This window comes from Aotus nancymaae, unplaced genomic scaffold, assembly GCF_030222135.1.
Source record: "Aotus nancymaae isolate 86718 unplaced genomic scaffold, 86718_ANA_hifiasm-v0.15.2.pri h1tg000027l, whole genome shotgun sequence".
Classification (NCBI taxonomy): Eukaryota; Metazoa; Chordata; class Mammalia; order Primates; family Aotidae; genus Aotus; species Aotus nancymaae.
The window spans coordinates 21,243-30,097 of NW_026988440.1; positions in this window are offsets into that span (position 1 = coordinate 21,243).

Below are 8,855 nucleotides of genomic sequence, written 5' to 3' on the forward strand. Positions count from 1 at the left end.
GGAGACGACCGTCTCAGCGGCTTGGCAAGGCAGAGGCCCTCCGTGGCTGTGCCTCGGCGCTGGGCGACGGCCCCCCCTTCCCGGGATCGTCGCCACGGTCCCGCGATTTCAAGAGTCCGGCAGGGCGGAACCAGTCAAGCTGCAGCGGAGCTTCGGGGATGCCCAGGGCGATCCCGAAGGACCCCCAGGATGCTTCAGGCCTGCTCAGACGCCGTGCGGGGCGCGTCTCCTCGAAAGCTGTCCCTGATGGGATTTGCAGGTACCGCCAGTCTGTGTGTGTCGCGGGGCTGCTCTCTCTGCGATGGGCTTCCCGGCAGAGAGCGGAACCCTGTAGACTCAGGAGCTGCCTGTGACTGTTGGATGTCTCCGTGTGTCCTTCTTTCTGTGTGTGTGTGTGTGTGTGTGTGTCTACGTGCTTCTGTGTGTGTCTGTGTGTGTCCGCGTGTGTATCTTCCTGTGTGTGTGTTGATTAGTGTGTGGGAGCCCTGTATGCTGGACATGAGTGTGGCCAGCGCACCCCAGCGTGGTTAGTCGGTCGTCCCTCTACCTTCTGGTGCCTGTGTGTCCTGGGCTCAGCTCAGGGGCTGTGGGGCCCCGCCTTCTTTGTGTTGCTCCCGGTTTCTGAAACCTTAGTGTAGTGGGGGTGTGGCTGCCACCCGCAGGCCCCCTAATCACCTGCCGATCCCTAGGAGTCAATCCTCCTGAAAGAAGACCAACACAGCACACCCAAAAGCAAACTCTTCCATGGGCCCTTGGTCCTACCGCACACGAAGGGCTGCTACTGTCCTCAGGACCCCTTGAGGGACTACACCGTTGTGCAGGTTTCCTACATAGGATTCTTGTGAAAACAAAAAATTGTCATTTCTATGTCAGGGTGAGCCTGAGATTCTGTAAAGTGAGGAAACATTAATGGATTTATTGTGTCATGTCACTGTGTTGAGAATGATTTGGTACCTACTGTAGCTTGGGAATGATCCGTGATCTCAGCTGTCCCAGTAAGTCTGGGGAGCAGTGCCTGCTTTATCTTCAGTGTCTAAGGAGCAGTGGTCTGCATGTGGGAATGGCAACATCTACACAGAGGCTGTGTTGTGATTGGTGCAGATTTCTAACATTTTGGCCAGAAACACGCAGGTATGTACAGCTCCTTTAATCATCTGTATGCCTTCCTTGAAATGGTAAGTGGAATCTGAACTATAGGACTTGCAGTTTAGCTGAATTAGTTGACAAGGATGTTTTCTACGGCATTCTAACTGGTTTGTTCTGAGCTAGGACTTAGGAGCTGTGAGACCTTTTCCTTCTGCTCTTCTTTTGCTGCTGAAAACTCATCTCTTTCCACAAAGACGAATGCACCTGCCTACATGTGGGCAAACAACGTGTGTATGACCATCCCAGGTTGAGCATTTCAGCTACAGAAGTCACACCTGACAAGTTAGGAAGTCTGACACGCTCTGAGTAAAACCTCATCACGGACAGTTAGGAAAGTATATACAAAGTACATTGAATTTGTTCCTTTTTATTTCCTACGGCATCAATGGTCACAAAATATACTGGTCCATTAAGTGTTAATGAGAAATAGATACTTATTCAAGAGCCTAACTTAAGCAAGCACGTTTGACCGAGGAAACTTAACTTTTATCCTGAGGAACACACTGGGGATGGTCTGGAATTTTGTTGCTGGTGGTGGTGTTGTTGTTGTTGTTGTTGTTTTCCCAGAGAACCAGAGGAGGAAAACAAAGCTTCGTTCCTGAGGGAGAAGAACATGAGGATGGAAGGAGTTATGCACCTTTCCACAGCCTTACCTTTGAGAAGTTTTCTTTCTTCCAATTGTTTCCCTCATCTGCTTATCCTGTTTTCTTCTATTTGCAGCCATTGTCTGGCAGGGAAGAGTTCCTAGAGAGAAAAGACAAAGACGGTCTGTGTTGCAAAAGAAGCCCCAGGCTGAGGAAGACTGGAGAACTGAATGTGCAACCTGCAGGTTAACTGGAGACAATGAGAATCGTGTCAGGTAAGTTGGATGCTAAAAGCTTGTCTGGAGGGGATGAAGGTTCCATGTTTCTGATGTGCTCGTCACAGGAAGAATGGAAAACCACATGGCAGGGTAGGACCTTCCTTCAAATATGGTTTAGTGGAAACACGTCCTTCAGAAACAGATTTCATCCACGGATGAACCCCCCACACACGGTTACACTCTGGACTTAGGTGTCCATAGGAGTGAGAATCTGCATTTTTAACACCGGGAATTGTTTTCTCTCGACAGGACAAGTTGACACCGGGTCTCCGTGTGTAGGCCATCAAAGCAATTTGATGGCAACGCTTTGTAGCCAGATGATGATGTTTTCTGGGAAAAACAATAAAGTAACAAAGATCCGTTAGTACGTTGTGCTCGGCTTTCCTGGGGGCCCTCCGCGGCATGCCTGGACACCCTTTCCGGGATTTGGCTTCACCCCAGAGAGCTTCTGAGACGCTCTCTCAACCCGATCTGCCCCCAGGGGAGGGTAGCTCCGGGTGTGGCCGCCTCCGCCGCTGGCCGCGCTTGCTGGCCGCTTTGCCTTTCTTCACACCACCTCCGGAGAGCAGTGCTGAAAAGCAGGGGTCCCTGGGCTTGGAGACCAAGGCAGGGCCCCTTGCCGTGTGGCCCAGGTCGAAGCGGGGCAGCGAGCTCATGGAGCCGGGGAACGTTCTGCTGACACCCTCCCGGAGGGTCTCAGCCATCTTTCTGGGGTCCAGCGACCCCCGCCACACCCCACCAGACCGAATCTCCAGCCCCGTGGGACCCGATCCCCGCCCACGCCGTCCGATCCGGAATCCACTGGGCACAGCAGTCCCGAGTGCCCCCACCTCACGGTTTCAAGCGCCCTCCCGATCTCAAGCGCCCTCCCGATCCCACCGAGCCGAACAGGCAGGTCAGGACGGTCGGGCTCCTGCGCAGCCTGTGGCACGTAGCCTCGTTTCCCAGGGCCGCCTCGGACACCGCCGCCAGCACTTTCCGCTGCCGCTGCCGGCCGGCGGGCAGCAGAGCACCGACCTTGGCCCTGGCCAGCCGGGCACGCCAATGCGCATGCGCAAGCGGCGCGGCACGAGCGCGAGCGCCCACCGGGGGCTCGCGTCACAGTGAACGGCCCCGTGGCCGCGGAAACGGTGGCCGGGGAGACGACCGTCTCAGCGGCTTGGCAAGGCAGAGGCCCTCCGTGGCTGTGCCTCGGCGCTGGGCGACGGCCCCCCCTTCCCGGGATCGTCGCCACGGTCCCGCGATTTCAAGAGTCCGGCAGGGCGGAACCAGTCAAGCTGCAGCGGAGCTTCGGGGATGCCCAGGGCGATCCCGAAGGACCCCCAGGATGCTTCAGGCCTGCTCAGACGCCGTGCGGGGCGCGTCTCCTCGAAAGCTGTCCCTGATGGGATTTGCAGGTACCGCCAGTCTGTGTGTGTCGCGGGGCTGCTCTCTCTGCGATGGGCTTCCCGGCAGAGAGCGGAACCCTGTAGACTCAGGAGCTGCCTGTGACTGTTGGATGTCTCCGTGTGTCCTTCTTTCTGTGTGTGTGTGTGTGTGTGTGTGTCTACGTGCTTCTGTGTGTGTCTGTGTGTGTCCGCGTGTGTATCTTCCTGTGTGTGTGTTGATTAGTGTGTGGGAGCCCTGTATGCTGGACATGAGTGTGGCCAGCGCACCCCAGCGTGGTTAGTCGGTCGTCCCTCTACCTTCTGGTGCCTGTGTGTCCTGGGCTCAGCTCAGGGGCTGTGGGGCCCCGCCTTCTTTGTGTTGCTCCCGGTTTCTGAAACCTTAGTGTAGTGGGGGTGTGGCTGCCACCCGCAGGCCCCCTAATCACCTGCCGATCCCTAGGAGTCAATCCTCCTGAAAGAAGACCAACACAGCACACCCAAAAGCAAGCTCTTCCATGGGCCCTTGGTCCTACCGCACACGAAGGGCTGCTACTGTCCTCAGGACCCCTTGAGGGACTACACCGTTGTGCAGGTTTCCTACATAGGATTCTTGTGAAAACAAAAAATTGTCATTTCTATGTCAGGGTGAGCCTGAGATTCTGTAAAGTGAGGAAACATTAATGGATTTATTGTGTCATGTCACTGTGTTGAGAATGATTTGGTACCTACTGTAGCTTGGGAATGATCCGTGATCTCAGCTGTCCCAGTAAGTCTGGGGAGCAGTGCCTGCTTTATCTTCAGTGTCTAAGGAGCAGTGGTCTGCATGTGGGAATGGCAACATCTACACAGAGGCTGTGTTGTGATTGGTGCAGATTTCTAACATTTTGGCCAGAAACACGCAGGTATGTACAGCTCCTTTAATCATCTGTATGCCTTCCTTGAAATGGTAAGTGGAATCTGAACTATAGGACTTGCAGTTTAGCTGAATTAGTTGACAAGGATGTTTTCTACGGCATTCTAACTGGTTTGTTCTGAGCTAGGACTTAGGAGCTGTGAGACCTTTTCCTTCTGCTCTTCTTTTGCTGCTGAAAACTCATCTCTTTCCACAAAGACGAATGCACCTGCCTACATGTGGGCAAACAACGTGTGTATGACCATCCCAGGTTGAGCATTTCAGCTACAGAAGTCACACCTGACAAGTTAGGAAGTCTGACACGCTCTGAGTAAAACCTCATCACGGACAGTTAGGAAAGTATATACAAAGTACATTGAATTTGTTCCTTTTTATTTCCTACGGCATCAATGGTCACAAAATATACTGGTCCATTAAGTGTTAATGAGAAATAGATACTTATTCAAGAGCCTAACTTAAGCAAGCACGTTTGACCGAGGAAACTTAACTTTTATCCTGAGGAACACACTGGGGATGGTCTGGAATTTTGTTGCTGGTGGTGGTGGTGTTGTTGTTGTTTTCCCAGAGAACCAGAGGAGGAAAACAAAGCTTCGTTCCTGAGGGAGAAGAACATGAGGATGGAAGGAGTTATGCACCTTTCCACAGCCTTACCTTTGAGAAGTTTTCTTTCTTCCAATTGTTTCCCTCATCTGCTTATCCTGTTTTCTTCTATTTGCAGCCATTGTCTGGCAGGGAAGAGTTCCTAGAGAGAAAAGACAAAGACGGTCTGTGTTGCAAAAGAAGCCCCAGGCTGAGGAAGACTGGAGAACTGAATGTGCAACTTGCAGGTTAACTGGAGACAATGAGAATCGTGTCAGGTAAGTTGGATGCTAAAAGCTTGTCTGGAGGGGATGAAGGTTCCATGTTTCTGATGTGCTCGTCACAGGAAGAATGGAAAACCACATGGCAGGGTAGGACCTTCCTTCAAATATGGTTTAGTGGAAACACGTCCTTCAGAAACAGATTTCATCCACGGATGAACCCCCCACACACGGTTACACTCTGGACTTAGGTGTCCATAGGAGTGAGAATCTGCATTTTTAACACCGGGAATTGTTTTCTCTCGACAGGACAAGTTGACACCGGGTCTCCGTGTGTAGGCCATCAAAGCAATTTGATGGCAACGCTTTGTAGCCAGATGATGATGTTTTCTGGGAAAAACAATAAAGTAACAAAGATCCGTTAGTACGTTGTGCTCGGCTTTCCTGGGGGCCCTCCGCGGCATGCCTGGACACCCTTTCCGGGATTTGGCTTCACCCCAGAGAGCTTCTGAGACGCTCTCTCAACCCGATCTGCCCCCAGGGGAGGGTAGCTCCGGGTGTGGCCGCCTCCGCCGCTGGCCGCGCTTGCTGGCCGCTTTGCCTTTCTTCACACCACCTCCGGAGAGCAGTGCTGAAAAGCAGGGGTCCCTGGGCTTGGAGACCAAGGCAGGGCCCCTTGCCGTGTGGCCCAGGTCGAAGCGGGGCAGCGAGCTCATGGAGCCGGGGAACGTTCTGCTGACACCCTCCCGGAGGGTCTCAGCCATCTTTCTGGGGTCCAGCGACCCCCGCCACACCCCACCAGACCGAATCTCCAGCCCCGTGGGACCCGATCCCCGCCCACGCCGTCCGATCCGGAATCCACTGGGCACAGCAGTCCCGAGTGCCCCCACCTCACGGTTTCAAGCGCCCTCCCGATCTCAAGCGCCCTCCCGATCCCACCGAGCCGAACAGGCAGGTCAGGACGGTCGGGCTCCTGCGCAGCCTGTGGCACGTAGCCTCGTTTCCCAGGGCCGCCTCGGACACCGCCGCCAGCACTTTCCGCTGCCGCTGCCGGCCGGCGGGCAGCAGAGCACCGACCTTGGCCCTGGCCAGCCGGGCACGCCAATGCGCATGCGCAAGCGGCGCGGCACGAGCGCGAGCGCCCACCGGGGGCTCGCGTCACAGTGAACGGCCCCGTGGCCGCGGAAACGGTGGCCGGGGAGACGACCGTCTCAGCGGCTTGGCAAGGCAGAGGCCCTCCGTGGCTGTGCCTCGGCGCTGGGCGACGGCCCCCCCTTCCCGGGATCGTCGCCACGGTCCCGCGATTTCAAGAGTCCGGCAGGGCGGAACCAGTCAAGCTGCAGCGGAGCTTCGGGGATGCCCAGGGCGATCCCGAAGGACCCCCAGGATGCTTCAGGCCTGCTCAGACGCCGTGCGGGGCGCGTCTCCTCGAAAGCTGTCCCTGATGGGATTTGCAGGTACCGCCAGTCTGTGTGTGTCGCGGGGCTGCTCTCTCTGCGATGGGCTTCCCGGCAGAGAGCGGAACCCTGTAGACTCAGGAGCTGCCTGTGACTGTTGGATGTCTCCGTGTGTCCTTCTTTCTGTGTGTGTGTGTGTGTGTGTGTGTGTGTGTCTACGTGCTTCTGTGTGTGTCTGTGTGTGTCCGCGTGTGTATCTTCCTGTGTGTGTGTTGATTAGTGTGTGGGAGCCCTGTATGCTGGACATGAGTGTGGCCAGCGCACCCCAGCGTGGTTAGTCGGTCGTCCCTCTACCTTCTGGTGCCTGTGTGTCCTGGGCTCAGCTCAGGGGCTGTGGGGCCCCGCCTTCTTTGTGTTGCTCCCGGTTTCTGAAACCTTAGTGTAGTGGGGGTGTGGCTGCCACCCGCAGGCCCCCTAATCACCTGCCGATCCCTAGGAGTCAATCCTCCTGAAAGAAGACCAACACAGCACACCCAAAAGCAAACTCTTCCATGGGCCCTTGGTCCTACCGCACACGAAGGGCTGCTACTGTCCTCAGGACCCCTTGAGGGACTACACCGTTGTGCAGGTTTCCTACATAGGATTCTTGTGAAAACAAAAAATTGTCATTTCTATGTCAGGGTGAGCCTGAGATTCTGTAAAGTGAGGAAACATTAATGGATTTATTGTGTCATGTCACTGTGTTGAGAATGATTTGGTACCTACTGTAGCTTGGGAATGATCCGTGATCTCAGCTGTCCCAGTAAGTCTGGGGAGCAGTGCCTGCTTTATCTTCCAGTGTCTAAGGAGCAGTGGTCTGCATGTGGGAATGGCAACATCTACACAGAGGCTGTGTTGTGATTGGTGCAGATTTCTAACATTTTGGCCAGAAACACGCAGGTATGTACAGCTCCTTTAATCATCCGTATGCCTTCCTTGAAATGGTAAGTGGAATCTGAACTATAGGACTTGCAGTTTAGCTGAATTAGTTGACAAGGATGTTTTCTACGGCATTCTAACTGGTTTGTTCTGAGCTAGGACTTAGGAGCTGTGAGACCTTTTCCTTCTGCTCTTCTTTTGCTGCTGAAAACTCATCTCTTTCCACAAAGACGAATGCACCTGCCTACATGTGGGCAAACAACGTGTGTATGACCATCCCAGGTTGAGCATTTCAGCTACAGAAGTCACACCTGACAAGTTAGGAAGTCTGACACGCTCTGAGTAAAACCTCATCACGGACAGTTAGGAAAGTATATACAAAGTACATTGAATTTGTTCCTTTTTATTTCCTACGGCATCAATGGTCACAAAATACACTGGTCCATTAAGTGTTAATGAGAAATAGATACTTATTCAAGAGCCTAACTTAAGCAAGCACGTTTGACCGAGGAAACTTAACTTTTATCCTGAGGAACACACTGGGGATGGTCTGGAATTTTGTTGCTGGTGGTGGTGGTGTTGTTGTTGTTTTCCCAGAGAACCAGAGGAGGAAAACAAAGCTTCGTTCCTGAGGGAGAAGAACATGAGGATGGAAGGAGTTATGCACCTTTCCACAGCCTTACCTTTGAGAAGTTTTCTTTCTTCCAATTGTTTCCCTCATCTGCTTATCCTGTTTTCTTCTATTTGCAGCCATTGTCTGGCAGGGAAGAGTTCCTAGAGAGAAAAGACAAAGACGGTCTGTGTTGCAAAAGAAGCCCCAGGCTGAAGAAGACTGGAGAACTGAATGTGCAACTTGCAGGTTAACTGGAGACAATGAGAATCGTGTCAGGTAAGTTGGATGCTAAAAGCTTGTCTGGAGGGGATGAAGGTTCCATGTTTCTGATGTGCTCGTCACAGGAAGAATGGAAAACCACATGGCAGGGTAGGACCTTCCTTCAAATATGGTTTAGTGGAAACACGTCCTTCAGAAACAGATTTCATCCACGGATGAACCCCCCACACACGGTTACACTCTGGACTTAGGTGTCCATAGGAGTGAGAATCTGCATTTTTAACACCGGGAATTGTTTTCTCTCGACAGGACAAGTTGACACCGGGTCTCCGTGTGTAGGCCATCAAAGCAATTTGATGGCAACGCTTTGTAGCCAGATGATGATGTTTTCTGGGAAAAACAATAAAGTAACAAAGATCCGTTAGTACGTTGTGCTCGGCTTTCCTGGGGGCCCTCCGCGGCATGCCTGGACACCCTTTCCGGGATTTGGCTTCACCCCAGAGAGCTTCTGAGACGCTCTCTCAACCCGATCTGCCCCCAGGGGAGGGTAGCTCCGGGTGTGGCCGCCTCCGCCGCTGGCCGCGCTTGCTGGCCGCTTTGCCTTTCTTCACACCACCTCC